The sequence below is a fragment of the Perognathus longimembris genome, chromosome 20 (assembly GCF_023159225.1).
Source record: "Perognathus longimembris pacificus isolate PPM17 chromosome 20, ASM2315922v1, whole genome shotgun sequence".
NCBI lineage: Eukaryota > Metazoa > Chordata > Mammalia > Rodentia > Heteromyidae > Perognathus > Perognathus longimembris.
The window spans coordinates 30,232,065-30,248,000 of record NC_063180.1 but is presented as its reverse complement, the minus strand read 5'-3'; the positions used below and the strand labels follow the sequence as shown (position 1 = coordinate 30,248,000).

Here is a 15,936-nt window from a genome sequence, read left to right as displayed (position 1 = left end):
GTGCCAGGTGTGCTGGGGCTGGGGCTGGGGCTGGGGCAAGAATCCGTGGGCTCCAGGGAAAGGAAGCGTGGGCCTGGGCAGCAGAGGGCACAGGGAACCCAACCCCCCACATGCAGCCCTGCACAGCCCCTCACCACATCCATCCTGGTGAGCTGTTTCGAAATCACGTGGGGAACTGCAATCAGGGCAGGAGTGGGCTTCTGGCCGCGCCCAGTCTCTCTGCTCACCACAGGAGGGTGGCAAGGTTCTTGGGCAGGAGCTGCTGCCAAATCCAGCTCCGAATGGCCAGAAGCGGAGGGAGCCTGCTCCTTCACCATGGCCAGGCAGTTATGGGACTCCTGCTGAGGTTTCCAGGCAGCTGCACTGTCCTGAGCAAGCCCTGGAGCACAGGCATCGCCTGCTGCTGTTGAAAGCAGGCCCAACACCGGAGTCGAGCTTCTCGGGCATTCCCTCTCATCCCCGGAGGCTGCTGTGTCCTCACGCCTGAGATCTGAAACCATGGTGGAATCTGGCCCCATCCGAGCACTCCATGACGGTGTGTGGGAAATTGGGGCTCCTACGAGGAGGAGCACAATATATAGTGCTGCTCCAACACACAATGCCAGAACTGGTGTTTGCACCAGAGACACCATCGCAGCCAGGGGCAGACACACGTCCAGCTCTGCACTGGGGGCTGTGTCTCTGACACTGAATCCTGGAGCTGAGCTAGATCGTGGCTCCGCGGCAGGCCTGGAGGGTGGAGCTCCATCTACACTGTTCACCTGAGCCCAGGTGGCCGATGGCTCCAAGTCTGCATGACATGCTATACCTCTGACCACGGCAAGAACCATGGCCGGTATTCCAACCAGAAAGAGCACCACAGCTGGTGCTCCAAGAAGGTAGAACAACAGAACTAGGGTGAGAAGCACCTCCAGTTCTGCACTGGAGTCTGGTTCTTTGAGACTGAGACGAGGAGACAAGGGAAAACTGGGCTCCTTGTCATCGCTACTTCCCATTGCTCCTTGAGCACTGTGCACCAGAGTCAAGCTGGCAGGTGACTCTGATTTGGCACAAGAATTGAGTGCTCTGAAAGCATGGAGCAGCAGCATGAGTACTCCCACAGCTGAGAGCAGCCGATCGGGTCCTCCGGAGAGAAGTAGAGCCAGGGCCAGGATCAGGAACACAAGCAGCTCAGCACTAAAGGTCGGCTGGCTGCAAGAGAGCACGCGAGCCCAGCTGGCACACGGCTCCCTGTTGGCAGCACTCCATGCTGGAGCTCCATCAGCACCGGGGCCCCGAGCCATGGGGGAAGCTGGCTCCGATGGGACACAAGAGCCTACAGCTCTCATGGCACAGAGCAGCAGAGTTAGTACTACTAATCCAGAGAGCAGCCCAACTGTAGCTCCCAGGACAAAGAGCAACAGAGAGAAGGACAGAAGCAGCTCCAACTCAGGACTGAAGGTTGAAGAACTATCGCCTAGAAGGGGAGCCAAGGTGGATGCTGGCTCTGCCTCAGCGATGGCTTCTGCTGCAGGCTGGGCCCCAAGCACAGGCGACAAGCTGGAGCAGGGCTGCATCTCCCCAGTGCCCACTGTTGCTTCTCCTACACTCAACCCAGGAGCCCCAGAGCAGGAGGGCTCCAGCTCAGCACTGGCCGCCGCTGGTCCCTGGCCACTAAGCTCCGAAGCCCCAGTGGGGGATGATGACGCTTCCCCACGGGCTGCTCCTGCCCCTTCAGGCCGTGGCAGCAAAGCTGGCGTCGCCTGAGGCTCTTCATCCACACATGCTGGTTGGGCTCCCAGAGGCCTGCAAGCCGGATTCAAGGCTGAAGGGGCCTCCGCTTGGGCAGGGGTCGGTGCTCCACCCAGCGTGCAGGGGGCCACCTTTAGACATGGAGCGCAATCCAGCTCGGGAGTCGGTGTCACAGTCACCAGTGGGGCTGCTGCTGGAGCTGCAGGAGGACACAAGATCTCCTCCACGACTGCTTTGCAGCCCAGTCTTTGAGGAGTCCCACAACACCCGCCACCCTTGGGTTTCCCAGCATGGCATCTTCCCCATATCCTAGAGCTCAAGCTGGGCCCATGCTTGTCTTGCTCCGGTCCCAGGGCTCCATTGGGAGCCTGCTCCCTGGGTTGCCCTGAATCATCCACCCACAGCTCTGAAGCAGGCTCCGCACCCATGGACTCGCCCTGGATGGATTCCTGGATCCCCAACTGCGCCAGGAGATGGGAGACACCGCGCTCCACCTCGGAGCCACACATATGGAGCCGAAGATGAACCAAGAGGCGCTGGAGGCACGGATGCTGGGCAGCTTCTAAGAAGTCCTGGGGACGGCGGTCCAGCCAGGTGTTTATGAGGCCCGAGATGGCACTGGAGGCACATGGGTGGCAAGCAGAGTCTCAAGAAAGGCCAGCACCTCCCGTGGTCTTCTTTATCCCCAGAAGTTGCTCAAAGGCCTGGCAGAGACCAGTATTTGCCAACCCCAGCACCTTTGAGCTGTGCCACCAGTGCCAAGCCATCCCAGGCCAGGCCTGCAGACAAGCTGCAAGGAGCGCTGCAAGACCCACAGCTGGAAACAGCTCTGTCCGCGTCTGCAAGTTGCACCACCTTCTTGCTCTCTCCCCTGGGCATCTATACGCTACACTCCAAGAAGGCTTGCTGTCTTGCCTGGCACGCACAGGGTTCTGGCACACTTCCTTGGAAACTCCTGCCTCCTTCCCCAGCAACCCACATGGGCTGTCTACACACTCCACACCTTCTACTTGCTGATGTGCCTCAGGGTGGCCCTGAGCTGTCATCCAGACTCCTAACAGCGTGTCCGGGGACCTGTCCAAGGACATATGTCACTTGACCTAAGCTGGACCTTAAGGAGAGCTGGGCAAGCCTGGATGACATGGGCTGTGCTGAGGATGGATTCTCACAGGGCTCTGTGCTGAGCCTCAGCCTCCACTGGTATTCTATACTAGTACCCAGCTCCTAGAGTCTTCCTCCTCCCACAGATGGAGCCCGCAACCCAAGTCTCTGGTGACAAGTACAAGAGCTGAGGGCTCCTCGGTTAGCCAAGCCTCACCCTGCAAAACACAACACACACACACACACACACACACACACACACACACACACACACACTTGTCAGCACTGTGGAGGCATGGGCCTTCCCTGGCCCCACTCACTAGCAGAGCTGGTCCCGAGGAATGACCTCCTGGCTGCAGTGGGGAAGGGCAACCATCTGTCCTGAGGAGCCCATGGGGGCTTCACAAGTCTTGAACCTGTGGAGGAATTTAAGCATCACTGGCCAGCCCAGGACAGCTGGCATATCCTGCTCTTTTCCCATCTCTTAGCTCATTGCCTGCAACACGGCCCTACCATTCCTGCTACTTGTTATTTCTGCTCTGCATGCGGACAAGCAGCTCCTGCCCTGATCAACTGACGAATCCAGGTGTCTTGCCTCTGCCCTAGACTGCCTGCTCTGTCTACATCTAGGTTGACACCCTCGCCCAGCCAGCATCACTTTCCTTCTTACTAATGAGAGACACTGCTTTGTGGGTGGCCTCAAACAAACAGAGTCAAAGGGAAGAGCCCGCAGCCCCACACGGGACAATGGAAGCTGCCAGCCAGGCCTGGCCTCTCCAAGGACTTCCCTGCTCCATTGCCCAGGCAAAGACAACTGCCAGAGAGTGAGTTTCTAGGCACACTCCACCCACCACACTGCATTCCCAAGGCTCCCAGTGCAGCTAAGGAACCCCATCCCATTCCAGTTGGCACTCACCTTTGGAAAAGTAGATCCAGGACCTCCTGGGTGTCCTGAAACATCCTGTAGGTGTCTAAAAAGTTGTAGATAAAGATGGAGTCCTGGATCAACTGGGCAAGCACCAAGCGCTCTACATGCTCCTCCGGTGTGCCTGCCTTGAAGAACTCGGACCCGCAGGCCACCTCCATGCCTGGGGCCAAGCCATCTTCATTCTAGAGGACAACCAAGGAGGGACAGGTCAAGTGTGATGGATAATACGACCAGAAGACTCATCACCACTCACTTGACTCAGGTATCTGCAGACAAAAGACCCCACACAAAAGAAGGAACACACACACACACACACACACACACACACACACACACACACGGCAGGGAGAGCCTATGAGGGAGCCCACCAGTTTCCGGCCCTTCACTGCCCCATGTCACCTGTGTTGTCCTCCGGAACAATCTCTGGAAGCGACGGCAGAGGCCAGGGCGCAGCCAGCATGGACAGATGTGCACCAAGCAGCCTCTCCGCCTTTCATTCAGGCCTGAGCCTTGACAAATTTGACAACAACAACCAAACATTTTGCGATAGTCACTATCCATACAAGTGCACGGTCTGTGGCTTGTATGGACTGTTGGTGCCCGGAAGCACCAGGGCTCTAGATTCTCTGAGCCATTGTGAGGTCATCGCTCCACAGCTCATCAGTTGAGCCTTTCTGACCTCACCTCTGCAGAGTGCCCTCCCTGTTCATGCCTTGGATGGGTCTAGCCCAGACCCCCACTGGTCAGGATGACCCCACCTCCAGCTCAGTGTCCCAACCTAGCCCGTGGCAGTGGTGTCCACCTTCAGGGAGATCGATCCATGTGGTGTCCTAAGCACACTGTCTCTCCCCACCCAGATGGGACCCTGAAGGTGACATTGTATTTCTCAGAGGCTCCAAGGCCACTTGGCCCTGATCCCTGGGGATCCCATTCCAGCTACTTCTTGCCAGAACATCAGATGTTGGGGTTCCTAAGTCCCCATCTCACCAAGAACAGGAAATGGCCCATGTCACTCAGGCTCTCCCTTGGCAGGGAACAATTTCATGCTGAGCCGGCACACAAAACTAAATGTGTGGTCCTGGGAATATGGCCTAGTGGTAAAGTGTTTGCCCCCTATACATGAAGCCCTGGTTTCGATTCCTCAGCACCACATATATAGAAAAAAGCCAGAAGTGGCACTGTGGCTCAAGAGGTCGAGTGCTAGCCTTGAGCAAAATGAAGCCCCACGGCTGGCAACAAAAACAAAACAAAACAGAAAAAAAACAAGCTGCTTTGACATAAACGGCTTAAAAGAAAATAAGTTGGCTGATCTAACAATTAGACTAAAAAAAAAAAAGAAAAACTAAAGGCGTTGGCTGGGAATATAGCCTAGTGGCAAGAGTGCTTGCCTCGTATACATGAAGCCCTGGGTTCGATTTCTCAGCACCACATATTTAGAAAAGGCGAGAAGTAGCGGGTGGATCAAGTGGCAGAGTGCTAACCTTGAGCACAAAGCTCGGGGACTGCTCAGGCCTGAGTTCAAGCCCCAGGACTAGCAAAAAAACCTAAATGCAACTTGAGCAAGCCCTAGGCTTCTGCTGTGCCATCTAGAAAATGCTGCTTGAAATCCTTTGTAGGCATTCTTGGGGATCCTAGGCAGATGGGAATGGCTGAGACTCAGACACCAGGCCCTTGTGCCACAGACCTGCCTGTTTCCTCCCACGACTCCCAGAATTGAGCCCTGTGGCTCGGCTCTGCATGTGGCCACTGAGCTAGAGGACACACTCACAGGAGCTTCTTGGTGCCCAAGCCCCTAGGGCCCTCCCCTCCACATAGTCTGCTCTCCACACCTGACTGCTAAGGAATGGGACGGGGGAATGACCACCAAGTTCCAGGCCAGAGAACTTGGGACTTGTGGTGGCTGTCTCTCTTCTTCCTCTCTCCTTCCTGTCTGTCCCACCTCCCATCCCTGATGCTGCCAAGGACTCATCTGCGATAGTGTGGGCTGCTGTTTTGGAGGCCTCAGGGTTCAAGAGCCCCCAGGGCTCATCCACCAGACAGAAAAACACTAAATAGAGGCTCAGTTCAACAGGGTACTGCCACTGCCCAGCGTCTGTCTCAATGGAGCCCATAGCCACCTCCTCTTGGAGACCAGAAGCACGAGGCCTGGCTGGAGCCTGCAGTGGTCCTGGATCCCAGGAGCTAGCCCTTGCTCCGTGTGCGGCTGGTTGTCAGTGCCGCTTTGGGGAGAGACTGGCTCGGCATGGGCAGTGAGTGCCATTCCCAGGCCCTGAGTCTTGTCTTGTCCACCCTCCTCCAACGTGTCTCCAGCCATCCAGGCCTCCTTCCATACATTCAACTCCTTCTGCTCTCCTCCTGCTGTGGTTTTCTCGCCTTCCCTGATGTTTGCTTGTCCTTTACGGTAGAGACCCTAAGAGAGATCACAGGGACAGCCGTCCTCCCTAGCTCAAGTGTGGGAACGGATGGGTAGCCTCCTGCTTGCACATGCACAGGGTGGACCTGGTGTGGGGAGATGGCCTCTCACCTGCAGGAAGACAGAAGACAGCTTGCACACCAACAGCACCCAAATGTGGTCAAGCTGCCTTTGCACAGTCTGCACACATCTTCACACACAACCCTCCTGGAGTCACACTGACACTCAAGACTGGTATGGCTTTAGGACTAGAGGTCATCCTTCTGTTTCCAGCACATGGGTGGCAGTCAGACAGAAGGGCCTGCACTTCACACCAGGGACCATCCCTACTCTCCTTTATTCACTCATGGGCCAGGACACCTGCCAGTTACAGCCTTGTTGACATCCTGTCCTCCCTGCTTTACCTCAGCACCACAAACGCTCATGTGCCATCAGGGCCTTAGAGGAGCCCACACCTAGCCAAGGAAACTGACACTCTGGGAATCCGGCCTGAGGTTGCTGCCATCCCTGCTGGCTGCAGCGTCTGTGTCCTTGCCCCTAGGTCAGTGAGATGTCCAGTTCCCCTATCTCTGTTCACCAGTGGTCCACAGAGGCACTGTCATGCCAGGCCAGTGGCAGGTGAGGCTCAGGGAAATCAGGAGGACGCCATGTTCCTTTCCATCCCCAATCCACCAGCACTGAGGCCCTGACAAGGCAGTGAATGTTCTGGCTGATGGGTTCTGGGTATTGCTGAGCAGTCACCTTGGCCAACTGCACATGCACTGCCCGCGCAGGGCGTAAAGATGGCTCCATGCCTGATGGTCACTTCTGTGTGGAAGATCACTTTTCAAGGCAAAGGCAGGACCCACAGTGTGTTCAGGACATGGAACACCCTCATGGGTCATGCTGGCCTCATTGATGACAGCACGACAAGGCCTGTGACTTGACAGGACCTCCAGAGACAGACAGCTTGAAGCCAGACACCGGAGGCTGATGTCTGTCATCTTAACTACTCAGAAGGTTGTGTGCTCCCTTGTTTTTCTCATAACTTTGAATCTTAACTTCTCTTCACCCTGTTTCAGCTCCTCCCACATGGTCTGGAAGTCACAAGTAAATTCTATGAAACCTCATACTCTTTTAATATATTTTTTTATTGATTGTTATTGTAATGGTGATATACATGGGGTTTGCAGTTATATAATCAGGTAATGACTACATTTCTTTTTCTTTTTTGCCAGCACTGGGACTTGGGATTTGGGGCCCGTGCACTGTCCTTGGCTTCTTTTTGCTAGCACTCTGCCACTTGAGCCACAGCGCCACTTCTGGCCGTTTTCTGTATATGTGGTGCTGGGGAATTGAACCCAGGGCCTCATGTATACAAGGCAAGCACTCTTGCCACTAGGCCATATCCCCAGCCCATCTCTATCACTCTTGATCCTAATTTATTGCTTTATTTTTTTGCTTATATCTCGGGCATGGCATCTTATTTCATGTGCAGAGCTTCTATATCTCTGTAATATTCTAACAGATAAAGCAACTGAGGCTCTAAGGGTTTAAAGGAGTTACCAGGCTGACACAGCTAGCCATGGCACACGAGGCACTGACTTCCAATCCCTTCTGTCTGTAGACCTTGTACCTTCCCTTCTGTTCTTAGAGAACCTCAGATGTCCTGAGCGTTGTTCCCCAGCATCTCTCACTTCACTGCTTTGGGCTCAGCCAGGCAGCATCTTGAGATATACCACAGTGGGAAAAGAAGCTGCTCCTTCTATTTTTTTCCCCCTTTTGTAGGACTGGAGCACTGAACTCACTCTTTTAGCAGGAGGACATGGGCTCTCTTGTACCCACCCACCCGCCCCTTTCTCAGAGAATTTTCCCAGGAACTAACCACCACCATTCCTTCCTGGGCTAGCAGAGCCCAGACCAAGTCCAGAACTTAAGAGAGTAGACAGGACCACTGTGTGGGACCATGCCCTGAGATGAGTGGGACACAGGCTATCCCTTTCCCTTGTCTAGGACACCTTGGTGCTTCAGGGAGGAAATGTGCATGCTTCTCATTTGCATGGCTACATCATGGCCTTGGCATTAGGCTGGGAGGCCCCTTCCATGTCTGCTTCTCTCTGGGCTTCTAGACTAGGTACAGCTTCTTATGGGAAATAGAAATTAAGGTCTTAGGTATGGATGACCAATCCCCAGCACCTCAACCATACTTCTCTGGGTCTGGAGGTAGGCATCTCTCTCCCACAGCCTTTGGGTTTCCAATTCTGTAGCTGAGTGCATGTGGATGAAATGCTGACCCCAGGCTTCCCCATCTTGAGAAGAGATTTTCACACATTTCCTGTAACTAGCAGAAAAATAAACCCTGATATGCATGCACATTCCAGAGAGAGAAAGAGCTGACAACAGCCATGGTCCCACCGCAGCAGAGTGCTGTGCTCCATTAGTGGGGGATGATGGTTTCTGAATAGAAACCAGTGCATCCGGCTCAGCTTCCTGCCGGTGAGATACAGAGTGCTAAGCAGACGCTGTCAGTCACCCCTGATGCTCCCTGGATAAAGGTTTTTACTCACTCTGAGTAACAAAAGCCATTAGGGGGCATTCAGAAGCAGTTACAGTTGTACCCCAGGGAGTAACCTGGATTTGGCCAGCAGAGACATCTGGGGCTCAGAAAGCCTTGCTGACCAGAGAGCATACAGTAACACCACTGCAGGCTGAGCTATATCTGCCTATTGTGAAGGACTCTGGGTGACTTCATTCAGTTGAGAGGTCTGGGACTGATTTGATCAAGGGCAGGCATGGCATGGTCCTGGGGCTGTTTCAGAGAAAATGATCCTGGGGCCTTTTGGCTGGTTCAACGGGGGCCTGATGAAAGATAGGGGAACTATTTAGGAGCCTGTGTGATAGCAAGGCCTCCATTAGGGCATGATGGAGGAGGCAGATGGGGGTTGTCACAAGGAGGTGGTACTGGCAGCTCTGGCTCTGTACCAGGTAACTTTCTGTGTGGTGATCGAAGTGGTGCTGACCATTCTCATTTTATGCCAGGTTATCTTTTGGTGCAGGTGAAGGAGAGGCTGGAACGACTCCCAAGTGTAGGGCTTGTGATTCAGTGGTCTCTCAGCCCCTTACTGATTCTCATCTGTAATACCCTCATAACTCCAGTTTTCAGAAAATGAAAATCACAGCAGGGACTGGTTTTACCAGGAAGATGTGTCACTTTGCCTCCAGGCCCCATTTCAGGGCTGTCTCTGGTGTTGCTTCCCTAAGTAGTGGAACATGGTGTTTCCTCTAAGCTCTGCCAGGACCTGGAAAGCAATTCTACCTTCTTTGCACCCAACCTTTTCAGTCTGCCTTCTGCCTACTACTAACAGATTACCAAGAAATTATTACTAAGAACAGGTAATGATTGAACAGTTTGAAAAGACTCAAATGTGACTTAGGGCATCGTTGAGCGTTAAGAAAACATATACATGCTGGGTGTTAGTGGCTCATGCATGTAATCTTAGATACTCAGAAGGCTGAGCTCCGAGAATTGAAAGATCTGAGGTTGAAAGCCAGCCCAGGGGCTGGGATGTAGCTCAGTAGCAACGCACTTGCCTAGCAAGTGCAACATTCTGGGTTCCATCCCCAGTACGAAAAAAGAAAAGAAAAAAAAATACAGTTAAAAAAAAAAAAAGAAGAAGGGACTGGGGATATGGCTTGCCTCCTATACATGAAGCCCTGGGTTCAATTCTCCAGTACCACATATACAGAAAATGGCCACAAGTGGCACTGTGGCACAAGTGGAAGAGTGCTAGCCTTGAGCAAAAAACAGAAGCCAGGGACAGTGCTCAGGCCCTGAGTTCAAGGTCCAGGACAGGCAAAAAAAATAAAAAAAAAAAGAAAGAAAGAAAGCCAGCCCAGCCAAAGCAGAAAAGTCTGTGAGACTCCTATCTCTAATTAACCTGCAAAAAGCTGCAAGAGGAGGTGAGTGAAAACACACGAAACTATGAGATGAAGCACAAGAGAAAGAAAGAAAAAAAAAAGAGGGCTGGGGATATGGCCTAGTGGCAAGAGTGCCTGCCTCGTATACATGAGGCCCTGGGTTCGATTCCCCAGCACCACATATACAGAAAATGGCCAGAAGTGGCGCTGTGGCTCAAGTGGCAGAGTGCTAGCCTTGAGCAAAAGGAAGCTAGGGACAGTGCTCAGGCCCTGAGTCCAAAGCCCAGGACTGGCCAAAAAAAAAAAAAAAAAAAAAGATAGACGTTCCAGCACATTAGGCACTTGTCCTATGAGAACCTGAGACCACTTTGGAACAATGCCATCACAAGAACAAGGATTTTGGTTCCAGCAGATGCAAGGACATGACGGTGGATCACGCCCCTAAAGAGATGTGGAATATGAAGAAAGCACAGGAGCCAGGCTGTGCAAACATAAAGTCTCAAAGCAACTGACATGCTGAACCAGCCCCTAGTTGTCAGAGTGGCACTCTGTACTTTGGGCTCTTACAACTCTGAAGGGAAATAAGGAGAAACAGAGAGTAGCACTTCTCCCCATGGGGAACTCCATCTCCTCATGCTCCTTAGTCCTATAGGGATATTCGGCCGCAGATGGGGCCTGGGAGGGCCACCAAACAAAACCCACAGCTTTGGATATAGCAAGGATACAAAATTTCCAGTGGAAGGAGTGGCCAGCAGAGGGCTGGGCCACTAGAAGGAGGAGCCATCAGAGACAAGGACCATTAGAGGGCAAGGCCCATGGAGGGTATGGTCAGAGGAGGGCGGGGCCATCAGATGGAGGAGCTAGTGGAGGGCAGGGCCAGCAGAAGGAGGAGCCAGCAGAGGGCAGGGCCAGAGGAAGGCGGGGCCAGAAAGGGGAGGAGCCAGCAGAGGGCAGGGCCAGTGGAAGGCAGGGACATTGCAGGGCGGGGGCAGTGGAGGGAGGAGCCAGCAGAGGGCGGACTGGGCAGAGGGCAGGGACATTAGGGGGAGAAAGGGTGGGGCCAGCAGAGGGCAGGGCCAATGGAGGGTGGGGTCAGTGGAGGGCGGGGACAGGGGAAGGAGGGGCCATCAGAGGGCAGGGCCACTGAAGGGCGGGGCTGGCAAAGGGAACAGGCTGCACATACTTGACAGTGGTGTTGGTGCAGATGATGTACTCAATCTCGTCGGAGTAAGGGTTCTGGAAGGTGAAGCTGCTGGTGCGGATCAACATCCACTCTCGGTTATTGGTGCGGAACTGGTACATGACCGACAGCACTTGGCCTTTCAGCTTCACCACCTGGGAAAACATTTGGAAGTCAGGGTGGGAAGGAGGTGAGGATGGCGTCTGCCTGGAGGGAGAGGAGGCCCAGGGCAGGCAGTGTGGCTGTGAAGGCCAGCAGGACGCCGCCGCCAAAGATTGTAAGAGGGGAGCCAGGGAACGAGCCTAACTGGGGGCAGTGCCTCCTTTTTCCTCCCCTTTGAGACCGGGCATGCATTTGAGGCATCCTGCACAGAAAACACTGTTCAAGAAAGCAGATTCACCTCCCAGATCATCCGCATCATCACCACCACCACCACCACCACTGTCACATGGAAGGTAGCTGAGCCAAAAGGAGAGGGGTGGGAACAGAGCTTGCCCTAAGTTTTCCTCGGCTCAGCTCTTCCGTTTGACTTCTCAGTAAACTGATCCAGAGAGGGAATTGAAAAAACACACGTTTCCTGGACTCGGGTCTGGCATACGGTCACTGCACCAAATTCAACTTCCTCACAACTCACTCGTGTTCCAAGGTCTCTCGTCCAGGCAACTAAGTGCCTTTGCTCCACTCCAGGGTCAAGAGCTGACTCTTACTGGACACAGCCCTCTCCATGCTCTTGTAAGAACAAGCCACTTCCTTTTTTTTTTTTTTTTGGCCAGTCCTGGGCCTTGGACTCAAGGCCTGAGCACTGTCCCTGGCTTCCTTTTGCTCGGGCTAGCACTCTGCCACTTGAGCCACAGTGCCACTCCTGGCCGTTTTCTGTATATGTGGTGCTGGGGAATCGAACCCAGGGCCTCATGTATACGAGGCAAGCTCTCTTGCCACTAGGCCATATCCCCAGCCCCCAAGCCAATTCCTTTTTATCAACACTGGTCCCCCACCTTGCCTGCTGGTGGCCAGAGCCCAAGAAACACGATCTCCTCTGGCCATGGCCAGGCTTGCTCCACAATGTCCCTGAGGCTGCATGGCTGCTGCCAGCTGTAACCAGGCTGGGACCTTGCTCTTGGGCATCCCTGCCTGGGCTTCTCTCTGACCAGAGAAATGAAGCCCCTGCTCACAGAGCAAGAGTTGCTGACTGGCCACCAAGTGGGATCAGGTTCCTTCTTTTTATTTTCTAAACCAACTAGGTCCTGACAGCACTGACTGTTTATAGTCTCACATGCTGCTGGATGAAGGGGCATGTGGCAGTGTTGCTTGATGTGGTGGTGGTGGTGTTACCAGGGATCCTAGACCCTCCAGTCCTCACCCTGTTACCACCTTGCTGTGTGATCTAGGGAGGCAATCAGGTCTCTCTAGCCATGCACACACATGCCTGGCACAGCTACGTATGAGCCACAATCAGTCAGTACCTGCTGGAAGCTCTCACACAGATGACTCTGATCTTCAGGATGGCAGAATTCCAAAATGTCCTTTCCTAGAAGGTCCTCAATAAAAAAGAGAGGTGTCAATAATCCCATTTTTTTATCTATTCACAAAAGGATAAAGATGTTCATTTATGTGTCCATCTTAAATTTGCCCCACCATAAGTATTGGGTTTGGGTAGCTTTTTTTTGGTGTACACCAGACCTGGGGTTTGAACTCAGAGTTAGGCACTGTCCCTGAACTTTTGTGCTCAAGACTAGTGCTCTACCACTTGAGCCACAGCTGGCTTCTTGATGGTTAATTGGAGATAAGTCTCATAGACTTTCTGGCCTCGGGCTGGCTATGAACAACAATTCTCAGATCTCAACCTCAGTAGCTAAGATTACAGGTGTGAGCCACCAGCAACTCGGTTCCCACACAGATTTTGAATAGAGCAATGACCACCAGTTTTCCCTGGGAGCCACCACAGAGCTGGCTTCTTCTACTCATGCTCCATAACAATGACTAATTTTGCTAAGGCACTAGGATCAGCGGTTTCAGAATGCAATTTTATTTTTGTTTGCCTTGGAGAGGCAAACTGCCATCAATATATTTTAATAAACATCAAAAGAAAGCACAAGCATGTTATGTGGATAGATGTGTGGCCTATGAAAACTGAAATTGCTTAAATGTGGAAACTAGCTGTCTTGTAGCTGAGGAAATGAGGTTATCATAAAATACCCATGGTATTCAAAGTTTGTTTGCTATCTACCTGCACTAATCTAAGGCTTTATTCATCCTTAGCCCAAAACAGAAGTGTTTCATGATGAGACAGAGAATAACAGAAATGGTGAAAGGGCAGCTTCAAATGTGTCAAAGTCTTGGACAGCAAGGGAAGGCTAACTGTTCCCTGGAGCCCGCAGGAACACACGCTGTTCCAGTGTGAACTGACTCCACAGCAAAGGGAAGTCCCGTGAGCATGTGCAGAGCACGTGCAGACACTCACGGGAGAGTCTGGCTGGTAACATACCGCCAACACTCTCCTAGAAGTTCAGGATGTGCATGACAAGAAATGCAGGGTGAAGGGCTCTCATATTCTGGGTTTGGTCTGTTTCTAGTGTGAAGCACATATGTAGGACTGGGGTATAGCTCAGTGGTAGAACATATACCTAGTGGGTGTGAGGTTCTGAGCCGAACCCCATCACAGTAAAAAATAAATCAATAAAATGAAAATATACATGTAATTAAAACATTCACATCCGTATTCCTCAAAGTTTGTTCCTCAGAATACAGGTCTTTTTCTTTTTCTTTTCTTCAAAGAGCTTTTTAAAAATTTTCTTTCTTTCAAAAAGCTTTTTTTTTTTGTTTTTTTGGCCAGTCCTGGGCCTTGGACTCAGGGCCTGAGCACTGTCCTTGGCTTCTTCCCGCTCAAGGCTAGCATTCTGCCACTTGAGCCACAGGGCCGCTTCTGGCCGTTTTCTGTATATGTGGTGCTGGGGAATCGAACCTAGGGCCTCGTGTATCCGAGGCAGGCACTCTTGCCACTAGGCTATATCCCCAGCCCCGCTTTTTGTTTTTTAACTGCCTCCAAATTTAGGTCTGTACAGACCTAAAGTATAACAAACAGCTGTACGTTCTTCATGTAGAATGAAGAATTGTCGGCATTTGTCACTCTGGCATTTTATTGTTCTCCATGCACGTAGACATACATGCACACACAGTGTGTGTTTTTTCTCCCTTGCATGTAAGCATATAAGCTCACGTGTCCACATATGTATGTGCTTCTTGCTGAGCCTCTGGCAGTTAGTTGCAGAGATCATAGCACTTCTCAAAATATTTTAACATGTATCTCACAAAAACGATGTGGTCTGGGGCTGCAAATGTGGCTTAGTGGTAGAGTGCTTGCCTAGCATGCATGAAGCCTCAGGTTCAATTCCTCAGCATCACATAAGCAGAAAAAGCTAGAAGTGGTGCTGTGGTTCAAGTGGTAGAGTGCTAGCTTGGAGCACACAGAAGCTTAGGGACAGTGTTCAGGCCCTGAGTTCAAGCCCCAGGACTAGCAAAAAAAAAAAATGATGCAGTCTAACAAAATTGCAATGTACAATACTAAACCTAAGAAAACCAGTACTTGCTTGATAAAGTCACCCAATATTCTGTACATGTTGACATTAAACTTGCCTCCCAAGGGCCCTCCCTAGCTAGTTGTCTTCAGGCCTGGCACATGGCTCAACTCTCCTGTTACATTTAGTTGTTTCAGTTCTTTGATGCTAACTACTCTTGCCTTTTCCTGTTTCCCAAGCCACCAATTTGCTAAAAAGAATCTGCAGCAAAGACCTGAAAAGGTGCCTCAATAAAGAGGATTAAGCAAACATCAAACGGGCATCTTAGCAAGGTTCTGCAGACTCCAAGATGGATTGATCTGAACTGAGGTGTGTGAAAAAAAAAATCAGCTAGAGAGCCAGAATGGTTAGAAAAAAGAGATGACAAGTTAATCTGCAGTAGCGCAGATGTTTACTGTGAGCTTTCTTGCTTTGCAAAGGTGTCACCCTATCCAAAGCACAATGGATCTTCATGGTGTTTATGGTGTTTCTTCACAATGTCACAGTGCCATATCTCAAATGAGATAAATACATGGTAAGAAAAGTTACGTCTCTAGTCAATTGCCATAAGCATGAAATTACCCACTGACCTGGGGTTGGTAGCCAATCACTCTAATGTATCTTGGGTCCACAAACGTGGTGATCCCGTCAAGAGTTATGCCGGGGGGCTGGGGATATAGCCTAGTGACAAGAGTGCTTGCCTCGTGTACATGAGGCTCTGGGTTTGACTCCCCAGCACCACATATACAGAAAATGGCCAGAAGCGGCACTGTGGCTCAAGTGGCAGAGTGCTAGCCTTGAGCAAGAAGAAGCCAGGGACAGTGCTCAGGCCCGGAGTCCAAGCCCCAGGACTGGCAAAAAAAAAAAAAAGAGTTATGCCGGGACAAGAACTCTGTGGGCACCGACACCCCATTCATATCCATACACACTGGAGAGCTGGTCACCTGGAACAGGGGAGTCCACAGCTGAGACCTTAATGGCAGAGACGGAGAAGGAGGGAGGCCAGAGACAGAGAGTGGGAATAAGGCATGTGGCTTGAACTTCTGGGCCACTGGCACAGAGAGTGTTCAGCCAGCTTTCAAGTGTTCCGGAAGCTCCTGTGGATGCCCTTGCCTGCCACTGTGGGCCACTG

The 15,936-nt window shown here is 52.1% G+C and overlaps 1 pseudogene; it reads right to left on the bottom strand.

Moving 5' to 3' along the window:
* Positions 1–11,162: 11,162 nt before the first annotated feature.
* Positions 11,163–15,936, bottom strand: part of LOC125368195 — a 40,114-nt pseudogene continuing 35,340 nt past the window's right edge.